Genomic DNA, 10,195 nt, shown 5'->3' with positions numbered 1-10,195 from the left:
TAGTCCTTTTAAATTCAGCTTTCTGTTTTACCTCCTGTATTTTTATATTTTGACATACTGATTCATTCCACAAACATTTGCTGAGCACCTACTATGTGCCAGGCACTGTGCCAGCTGCTAGAGATTAAAAGAGGATTAAGATATGTATTCCGTTCTCACAGATCTTAAACTGTAGTGGGAGAGTTTGAAAAGTCAACCTACCTTATGACTCTGCTATTTAAACATTATACATTGGGAGACAGGAGGCAGATAAAATCTGGCCAAAAATCAGGAAGGCTTCCCAGAAAAGGAGACATTTGATCTGAATAGTTAAGGATGAGGAGGAGTGACCCATTTGGCAAAGGTGGAGAGGGGTGTGATATTCGAAAGTGGCATCATGGGCAGAGATCTAGAATATCTGGCCATGATTCACTGACTCAAGCATGAAATAGGGGGCTGGATCATGTTTGTTCATTTTTAAGAGGTCAAAGCCCCTGCTTTCCCAGACAATTCTAGACTAACTCAGGTTTGATCACAGCCTCAAACGGCACCCCCAATACTTTTTGCCTTGTCATGGATTAAACCAGCTGGCTTTAGAGACTCTACTTTGTTGTTTTCCCTTGTTTAAAGTAGCTTCAACTTTCTGTCGAGGAGCGTGGTTTTCACCTTGTTTCATGATTGTAAATTGACATTCCCATTCTCGCCGTCATTTTGGTTGCCAATGCTATTATTATAGGCCTTTCTCATGCAGCCAGAATAACATATGAGACACCAGCCTGGAGTGACAGTGCGCCTGACAAAAACAGAAATAGCCCGGCTCATATTATTTGCAAAAGAATTATCCCCTGGAGGTGATTTTTAATTTGGGGGTTTGCTGCAAAATGGAAACCTGACCAAAGCTACTTTGCAACCCAAATGCTTGTCTTACCAATCAATTATCAAAATGAGACTTGCTGGGTCCTGTAGCAAGTCTTTTCTGGGCTCTCTCCTTTAATGGGTCAAGTCCAAGCTGCCTCTATTATTGGGAAAAGCTGGGGGCGACTGAGCAGTTTAATTTGCTGATGAGGGGGAAGGGAAGGTAGAGAAAATGGTTCTCACATCCCAATAAAGCACAAAAGGTAGGTGGAGCAGGGCCTAAATTAGAGCCAGCTACGTCAGCTGGGGGGCAAGAAGGCCGTGTGTGGCATGCCGGTGGTTTGTTTGTAAGGGATTAATAATTCAGCCCCAGGAATCAGGTTAGGGCTATGCACAGCAGACTTGCAGAAAGGTTAATTGGTATTTATTGGGTACTGATAAGTGGCATTTATGCTATTTTTGTATTTGGGGGGACTTGAGGAAAAGGGAAAGGAAAGACAGAAGCAGAATTGAATGTAGAGATCCAGGGAAGTCTTCTCTCAGCCTCGGGATGTCATGAAATCATTCTCCTGGCCCCAGCAGGGAGGGGCTGGGGGGCTCAGAGCCTTGATGGGCTTGAAAAATGAATTTCTGTGTCACCTCCATTGTAAGCCTTACATGTGCTATTTAAACTTGACATGTCATAAATCCAATAGTGGAAAACAAGATGGCACTGGCTTGCTGTCCACTTTTATTTGTGTGGAGGCAGGAAATGATGCTCCATGAGAAAGTGACAGGCCCTGCCAGCCATTCAGTCTAGGGGACTTTGAGGGCTGGGCCTGGGGATGACAGAAGCCGGGATGCAGGATTGGGAACCACTGTTTGACTTGGGGCATCAAGTGTCCTCTGTCCCGATGACATCCACAAGATGTGGGCTTTGGGTCAGGGCATCTCACTAGCTCCCCCAAATAACCCTTCCTACAGGGGATAAGTGGGTGTGTATCTGGGTTACAAGAAAAATTATTCCTGGTTTCCATGTATGTAAAGTCAACTGTCTCCCTTACTAGGCCAGAGCTCCTTGGGGACAGCACCATGTCTTGTTCATGCCTTTGTATTCAGCGCGAGACCTTGGTGTTCTTCTAGGTAAGGTTCATGAAATGGATATGTTGGATTGAGGGAGTAGGTCTATGCCCGCACTGGAACATTGTATGGGGCACATGTCTTCAGTCTATACTCAATTAAGTTTAAACTCAGTAACAACTTGATTATTTAAACTCAGCAATGATTTGATTATTTGAGAAACCCTAAAAGGTTTTTCGGTATCCACACATCTCATTTGCAGCCTCCTGGACATCTTGAATCTCCACCATTAGACGAAAGCTTGTGTAGATAAAAAAGTCTCCATTTCACCAGTGCCTCTGTATTTCACAATAACTCACAAAAGCATCTTGTTTTGGATTCTGAGGACCGTAGATCTGCTTTGGGTTTTGTATTAGGCCTAGTGTTTTGTTGTTAGTATTAGCAACATTCTTCTAAGTAAGAGTCCAGCTCTGAAGAAAAGTTCCTAAGGTCTTCCCTATCCCTTTTCTCCTCCTCCCCTGTGCAATCAGAGTGCACCAAAAGTCACTTCTCAATGAACTTCTTCTTGTCACTTCTCTTGTCACATTTCAAAAGTACCCTCTGCTGGTCTTGAAAGTTTTCATTATACACTCTTGCTCTTGAAAGCATGCTTCCTTTGGGACTGAATTTTAGCATTTTGGAGAACAACTCCTTCTTAAAGCCAGCTCTCCTTGAAACCTGAAGAGAAAGAGCAGGAAGAACCTCGAGAAGATTCTCAGTGCATTCTCTTGCTTCAGTGTAGGTCTTTACTAAATCTCCTGAAGGCCTCATGCTGCCCTGAGAAGATTCTTCAGTGTTCTGTCTTCCACAGCCTCAGACACCTGTTGGTCTGAGTATTAATTTGATTTTATAATTACTTATTTTCCAGCTGAAAATTCAGCCCAAAGGCTTTCTCCACACATCTGAATAACTTGCTTCTTTTCCTTCCATGGTGTGTTTGACCAAGGCCCTGGAGAACGTGGCGACTGTGACAGATACTTGGGTCTGGAGGAAATAGGTGGTAGCCATACATTAAGAGGGCCATGTGGACAGGGTTTTGAATACCAGATATGACACTTAATAATCCACAGTCTTTTGGCAGATTACACAAGCTGTCATGCTCAGTTTCCTCATCTGTGAAATGGGAATGGTGACATCTGAGGTATGGGCTGTGGCTGGATTATGCATCAAGCACTGTAGGTGGCAGCCAGGAGAACCATCTGATCACATGAGTGTGAATCCTTGCTCTGTTAGGCACTAGGTTTGAGACTGTGGAGGAATCACTTACCCTCTGTAAGTCACAGTTTCCTCTTCTGAAAAACAGGCTCAGAAGAGCGCATATCTACCCTCCTGGGTAGGTCAGTGGTGAATGGTGCGGCCTCTGAAATAAGACCACTTGAGCGTGAATTTCAGCTCTGTCCTTTCTCACCTGTGTGACCTTGGGTGATTCATTCAACCTCTCTATGCCTCAGTTCTAACATCTCTAGAATGAGAATCATGTTAAACACTGATCTGTGGTACCACTCATGGTAGAGCCAATCTCCACTGCGAGGGTGAAGTGAATTTATATACCTAAAGTACTTTAGAGCCTGACCTGGCATGGTACAAGTGCTATGTGATAGAAATCCTTGCTGAGAAAATGCAGTGAAATGATCCAGGAGAAGTCGCTAGAAAGGTGTCTGGTACCTGCTAACCATTCAATGACTATTTGCTAAGGCAGCTGGAAAACAGGGTGGGTCTTCGATAAAATACTATTTCTCTTCATCTGTCCCAGGTGTGTGGTGTGGGGAACCCCTTTCCTCTTAGCTGAACTACACAGGCCGGGTGGGCAGGTGGAGATACCCTAAAGCTGAGGCTAGGGGAGCATGGGGGATGGGGCTGTAATGGGGCTGTTCCCTCCAACAGCGTTCTTTTGGTTAAAATGCAACCAAGGGACAAAGCCGAATTATGGCCCTAAGCATTCTTATTTTGGGTCAATTCGCTGCAAGGGAGCAAAGGAAACAGAGGGCTAAATTAAAGCAGGATTTATAAATACTTTAATAATGATGAATAAAGGATTCATCAACGTTGCTTGCAAAGTAAATTATTCCAAGATGCGCAGAGAGCCGCCAAAACAATCGCAAACTAGTTAATAGGTGACATTACAACTTGCGAGGGAGCAGCTCAGAGCAGCAGCTCGAGCAATAATTTATGCCTCCGTGCATCCTCACATAATTTAAGAAAAAGAGAAACTTACTTATCAGCTCTTGATAAAGCATTCACGCTATCTTAATGTGAAATGTTACCAAAATTATTTACTGACTTATTGATTCTGCTGGATTTTATGTTACTCTTGATATTTTTCTTATTTAAACCAGGTGGCAAAGTTAACTAAGGCGCCATGGCCTTTTATTTAAAGAGTTTCCCTCTCTGGAACCAGCTTCACAGGATCTCGGGAAACCTCGCAGGGGGCTGGGGTGGGGGTGGAGGCATCAGAGGAGGTCCGGGAGTGAGTATACAGCATGAGGGTCCTGATGGTGGCCCTGGTTGTCCTTCAGAGATACTTGGAAGGTCAGCATTGTCCCTAGACAGGGAACTGAAGACCTGGGGTGACTCACTGAGGTGCTCAGAGTTCAGGAGTAGCAGAGTCTAGGATCAGGATGTCAGGCTGGAGTTCTATCTGGTGTCCCTAGCACCACAAGGCACCCTGCAGCAGGCCACAGAGATCTCCCCATAGAGTGGATGAGAGGCATTAAGTACTGACTGTGTGCATGGCACTGAGCTAGACATTGAACCAGCTGGGCATTAGGCTCAGGTGCATGGAACAAAAAACCCAAATAAGGGCAACAGAAATGCAATAGTTGTTATAAACAGGAAGTTTGGGGGCAGGTGGTTGGTCGTGTGAATTAAGGTCAGGGTCTCTTCTAACTCCTTGGCCTTTTCCTCATGTCTGCAATATGGTTGCAGTTTCAGCCATCACCTGTGTTCTCAGGAGGAGGAAGGACAAAGGTAGAAGAAGGGAAGCAAGGGGCACCTGGTTGGCTCAGTTGGTTAAGCATCTGTCTTTGGCTCAGGTCATGATCCTGGAGTCCAGGGATCTAGCCCTGTATCGGCCCCCTGCTCATCAAGGAGTCTGCTTCTCCCTCTCCCTTTGCTCCCTCTCTCTCTCAATAAATAAAATCTTAAAAAAAAAAAAAAAGAAGAAGAAGAAGAAGAAGAAGAAGAAAGGAAGCAAGACCTCCATCGGATGAGCAAACATGTCCCAGAATTCCCCATGGGGCCTCCACTCATATGTCCTTTGGTAGAACTGTGTTCTCCAATCATCCTTGGCTACAGAGAAGCTGGGAAATGTGGCTTATTCAGCTAGGCATAATGAGCCCCCAACAAGAGGGCTCCTTGGAAAGGAAGGAGAAACTAGGTATTAGGTGGGTACTGACAGTCTGCCATGTCTGAATTATTTTTCTTTTTGCTCATAATCCCATATACTATCCCAGATACTAATCTAATAACTAGTCTAATCTAACTGGGATACTAATCACAGATACTATTATCTTTCCCACTTTATGGATAGAAAAATTGAGGCCTTAGAGATTAAGTAATGTGCTCCAAGAACAGAGTTGAGGCTTATACCTGGGACTGCATGGCATCGAAGGGCTTGCTCTTGTGCCATCCTACCTCTCTGGTAGGATATTCTTTCCTGTTCTGAATCTGACACCAGATTCTCTTCCTAGAGCCTCAATCTCTCCCTAAGGGGATGGGTGGAAGACATTTGAAGCACCAGGAAGACCTAGGGCAAAGTCAGCCTTGCCTGTTCTTTCAGCACAGTGGATTGCACATAGAGGGGCCTCATGGAACATTTGCCAGGAGGAAGTAATGGGAGAGAGGGCGGGGTGCAGTGGTGGAACTTCCCTAGATGAATGTTACAGACAACCACAGCCAATGTTAGCCTCTAGTGGAAGGAAAGGTGGCTTCTGGGATCTTCGGCCTCCTGCACCTGCCCTGGTCCATTCCTCACTCAGTGGAACCCCTCTGTCCTTTCAGCTGGTCACAGCCCTGTGTACCATTTCTGCTTTGTGAAACCCTGATTCAAGAAAGCATCCTCTATCCATTGGCTTGCTTCTTCTTTCTTTTCTTTTTTTGTTTGCTCAACTCTTTATTATTTTTTTAAATTTATTTTCAGAGTAACAGTATTCATTGTTTATGCACCACACCCAGTGCTCTATGCAATCCATGCCCTCTCCAATACCCACCACCTGGTTCCCCCAACCTCCCACCCCCCTGTCCCTTCAAAACCCTCAGATTGTTTTTCAGTGTCCATAGTCTCTCATGGTTCACCTCCCCTCCCAATTTCCCTCAACTCCCTTCTCCTCTCCATCTCCCCTTGTCCTCCATGCTATTTGTTATGCTCCACAAATAAGTGAAACCATATGGTAATCGACTCTCTCTGCTTGGCTTATTTCACTTAGCATAATCTCTTCCAGTCCTGTCCATGTTGCTACAACAGTTGGGTATTCATCCTTTCTGATGGAGGCATAATACTCCATAGTATATATGGACCACATCTTCCTTATCCATTTGTCCGTTGAAGGGCATCTTGGTTCTTTCCACAGTTTGGCCACCGTGGCCATTGCTGCTATAAACATTGGGGTACAAATGGCCCTTCTTTTCACTACATCTGTATCTTTGGGGTAAATACCCAGTAGTGCAATTGCAGGGTCATAGGGAAGCTCTATTTTTAATTTCTTGAGGAATCTCCACACTGTTCTCCAAAGTGGCTGCACCAACTTGCATTCCCACCAACAGCGTAAGAGGGTTCCCCTTTCTCCACATCCTCTCCAACACATGTTGTTTCCTGTCTTGCTAATTTTGGCCATTCTAACTGGTGTAAGATGGTATCTCAATGTGGTTTTAATTTGAATCTCCCTGATGGCTAGTGATGATGAACATTTTTTCATGGGTCTGATAGCATTGGCTTGCTTCTTAGCATGACTTTCTAGAGAATCATGGAGGAATGACTGAGGTCATATAATTTACTCTGACTCCCTCATTTTGTAGAGAAGGAAACAGACCAGAAAGAAGCATATCCCCCAATTTTATACAGAAGCCAGTGACAGGCTGGGAAGGGTGTCACCAGAACTGCTGACTCCTGGTCTGATGTGTGTGTGTGTGTCTTCATATACAAGAATGTACCTGGTATATGCAGGCACACGCGTGTGTGTGCACATGTATTTGCTGTTTGCATTTTTCCCCTGCTAAGGATTACACTTCGGGAAATACATGGGGACAAACTGGTAGCATGAGACATAGTCCTGAAGTCTTAACAGGTGGGTGGATGCCTTCTTTACCTAATCAGAGACTGGGGTGGACTTGTCTCTTGACACTAAGAAAAGGCAGACCAACAGCTCAAGACAAGAAGAAGAGATCTGGAACCAAGTGGAGTCAGAGCAGCCCATTGCGGGAAACCTATTGACAGGAAGTGTAAGAATCCAGGTGTAGATCTGCCAGCTCTAGCATGAAAATTTAGTTCTTGAGGCAGGGACAAGCACCCAGGGCTGCTTACCTTCACCTTGGCTTCAATGACATCAGGATGGGCTCAGATCTACAGGTGCAGAGACCAATACGGCTGTTCCCTCTGGGGCCTGGCCTTGCTACTAAGGGGATGCAGGCTGCCTTGGTTAAAGGTGGGCCCAGCATTCTGCTCTGAGGACTTTTCTAGGGGTTTTATAAATCAGCCAGCAAGACAACCACTTTCATGCTGAGATGTCATATTCAAGGCCCAGCTCAAGATCAATTGCAGGCTGACTTTGATTCTCAGTCACAGAGCCTGGGTCAGCCTGTCTCAGTCTGGGACGCTGGCAAAGTTTGGGTCTTGATGCTTCCTACTCAGCAGCCCCCGCTTTTTCTGGGGTCCACTCCTGCTCCCCATGGCAGCTTTCTCCCGGGTTCACCAAGAACTATTTTACTGTCAGGTTCTCTAGCAAAAGAGGTCTGTTAACCCTTGAGGAGAATATCCTGCAATTTGGCCATGCTGCCATAAGGGGGCGGTGGTTCCACTGACCAGGTGCTCTGAATAGTAATGTTAGAGGTGAAAGCATACAGTAACAGAATGTGTCTTTTGGCGCTGTATATATATATTTTTTAATCTTGAATTTGTCACCAATATTTTGACATTAGGAGACCGCACATGAAAACTCCAATTTGGGGCTTCCTTTGAAATATCAGGACATTTGGCAACATTCGCTCAGGTCTACAGCCACCTGGGACTGGGGAGGGGTTGCCTGCTGTGGCCATGGCGCACAGCCCCCTTTGCTGCTGTCCTGGTCTGGCTGGCATTCTCTTATTTACATTACCTTTCTACTTCTCCAAACGCCAGTTTTAAGCTTTAGGCCTGCTGTTGGAGGTAAACACTACTTAAAAAAAAATTAAAATAACATCTCTTAAAAAAAATAGAACAACTGAATTGATGTGACAATAAACAGACTCAGCATTTAAATATGATGCCTTTGGATCAACTTTTAGATTTTAGACAAAGTGTAAGATACCATTCTTACTATAACTCGTCTGAAACTTGAACCAATTTTAGTTTCCAGAACATTCCACCCTTTCTCTTACGTCTAGGATGACCAATCATCCTGGATCACCTGAGGGGCTTCCTGGAAAGTGGTACTTTCAGTGCCCAAACGAGGAAAATCCTGGGCAAGTCAGGACAAATCCTTCACCCTACTGACCTCTGGGCCACTTTCTTCCTGGAACTCCTCTCCTTTGCTTGGGTCATTACCCTCTCACCCTTCAGGTCATAGCTAAGGCAGTTCCGTCCTAACAACCTTCCTTAATCAGGCCATGTCGCTAGCCATTTCCTTAGCCTTGAGCACCCCACCTAGGCTAGCATACTGGCCCACTTGATGGCCTCCCCACTAGACCCTGGGGTCCCTGGGCACTGACTCGTGGCTCTTCTCTTTCAGGATATATGCCCAGCACGTGACACAGTGCATGGCACACAGTACATGTTGAGTGCTGAATCTGGACTAGTTCCTTAATGCTATGCATGGGGCAAGCACAGTGTCTGACTGCTTCGTATTCCTCAAGGGCTTGGCACGTAGGTGCCTAATAAGAAATTGGTTGGATTGAGTTGCATTGGACTGGCCAAGGATTCAGATAGATGGATAGCTCTTCTGGTAAAAGAAAATAATAAAGGAAAATAATGATGTCCCACAACCGTCTCTTTCAGATTATTTTGACTATCATTCATAGAGAGAAACGTCTTCTGTATTGGAACCCAGTACCCTTCACCTTCCCTAGACTCCATATGCACATGAAACCAAGGTGTTGTATTACAGATGGTCTTCTTGAATAGTCCTGTTCTATCCTATCTTATCCTATTCTGCTGTTTCATTCTCTTTCATTTAAAAACATTCTGATAATAACATATTAAACTGATCTCATCAGCACTAATGGGTCACACCTTGTAGTCTGAAGAACTTCGCAGTTGTCCACACTCTTAGCAGACTTTGGACATCCAATTTCGGGTCTTTCCTAGGCACAAAGATGAGGTGGAACTAACCCATTCCTTACGATCCATTAGGTCTTGCCTCCATGAGACCTACTCCACAGTCCAGTTCATCCTCATCAGTACTGACAACTGATGGTAATTTCTAGCTGCGCCTTTTTCTGACATACTCTAATACATTATACTCTTTGTTGCCTTATTTTTCTCTTTGCTTCCTGGAAGTTCCTCTTCTTCCTAAGTAGATCTATGCCCCCTGTGGGCAGGTATCACACCCTATTCTTTTTTTGGGTATCTCTTTTAACAAGCATGGGCTAAAAGAAAACAGACAAATATGTGCTGAATTAGAAGTGTCTCATGCCAAAATGGTCTTTCTAGTGAGGGGCAGGCAAATCTGTGATAAAATCTTATATCTTCCCATAATTCCTGGTTGCCTATAGTCAGGAAAGGCCCTGCTCATCCATTTCTCCATTCTGCCAAAGATGAGAATTGTTCCAAGATGCATCAGACTCTAATTTCAGCAAGACAGTTGAGAGTAAGACACACAATGGGCCTCGACATTTGGGGATGTGTCTGAGTGCTTGACAGTGGAGGATATTGCTGGAGGGTTCAAGATCAAGGGAGGGGGACTGATTTTCAGGACCTAACATGGCATGAATAGCCTCTTCAGACCCTGTTCTAACCCGAGATTTGCTGCCTTCCTGTGAGGGTCCAGGTAGAAATGGGAATGGCCAGCGGGAGGACAGGGGACTCACCCCAGGGACAGCTCTGATCACTGTTCACTCTTGCATGGTCACCGTG

This window comes from Mustela erminea, chromosome 13, assembly GCF_009829155.1.
Source record: "Mustela erminea isolate mMusErm1 chromosome 13, mMusErm1.Pri, whole genome shotgun sequence".
Taxonomy (NCBI): Eukaryota; Metazoa; Chordata; class Mammalia; order Carnivora; family Mustelidae; genus Mustela; species Mustela erminea.
The sequence above is the reverse complement of the archived record's forward strand: the minus strand, read 5'-3'. Positions refer to the sequence as shown.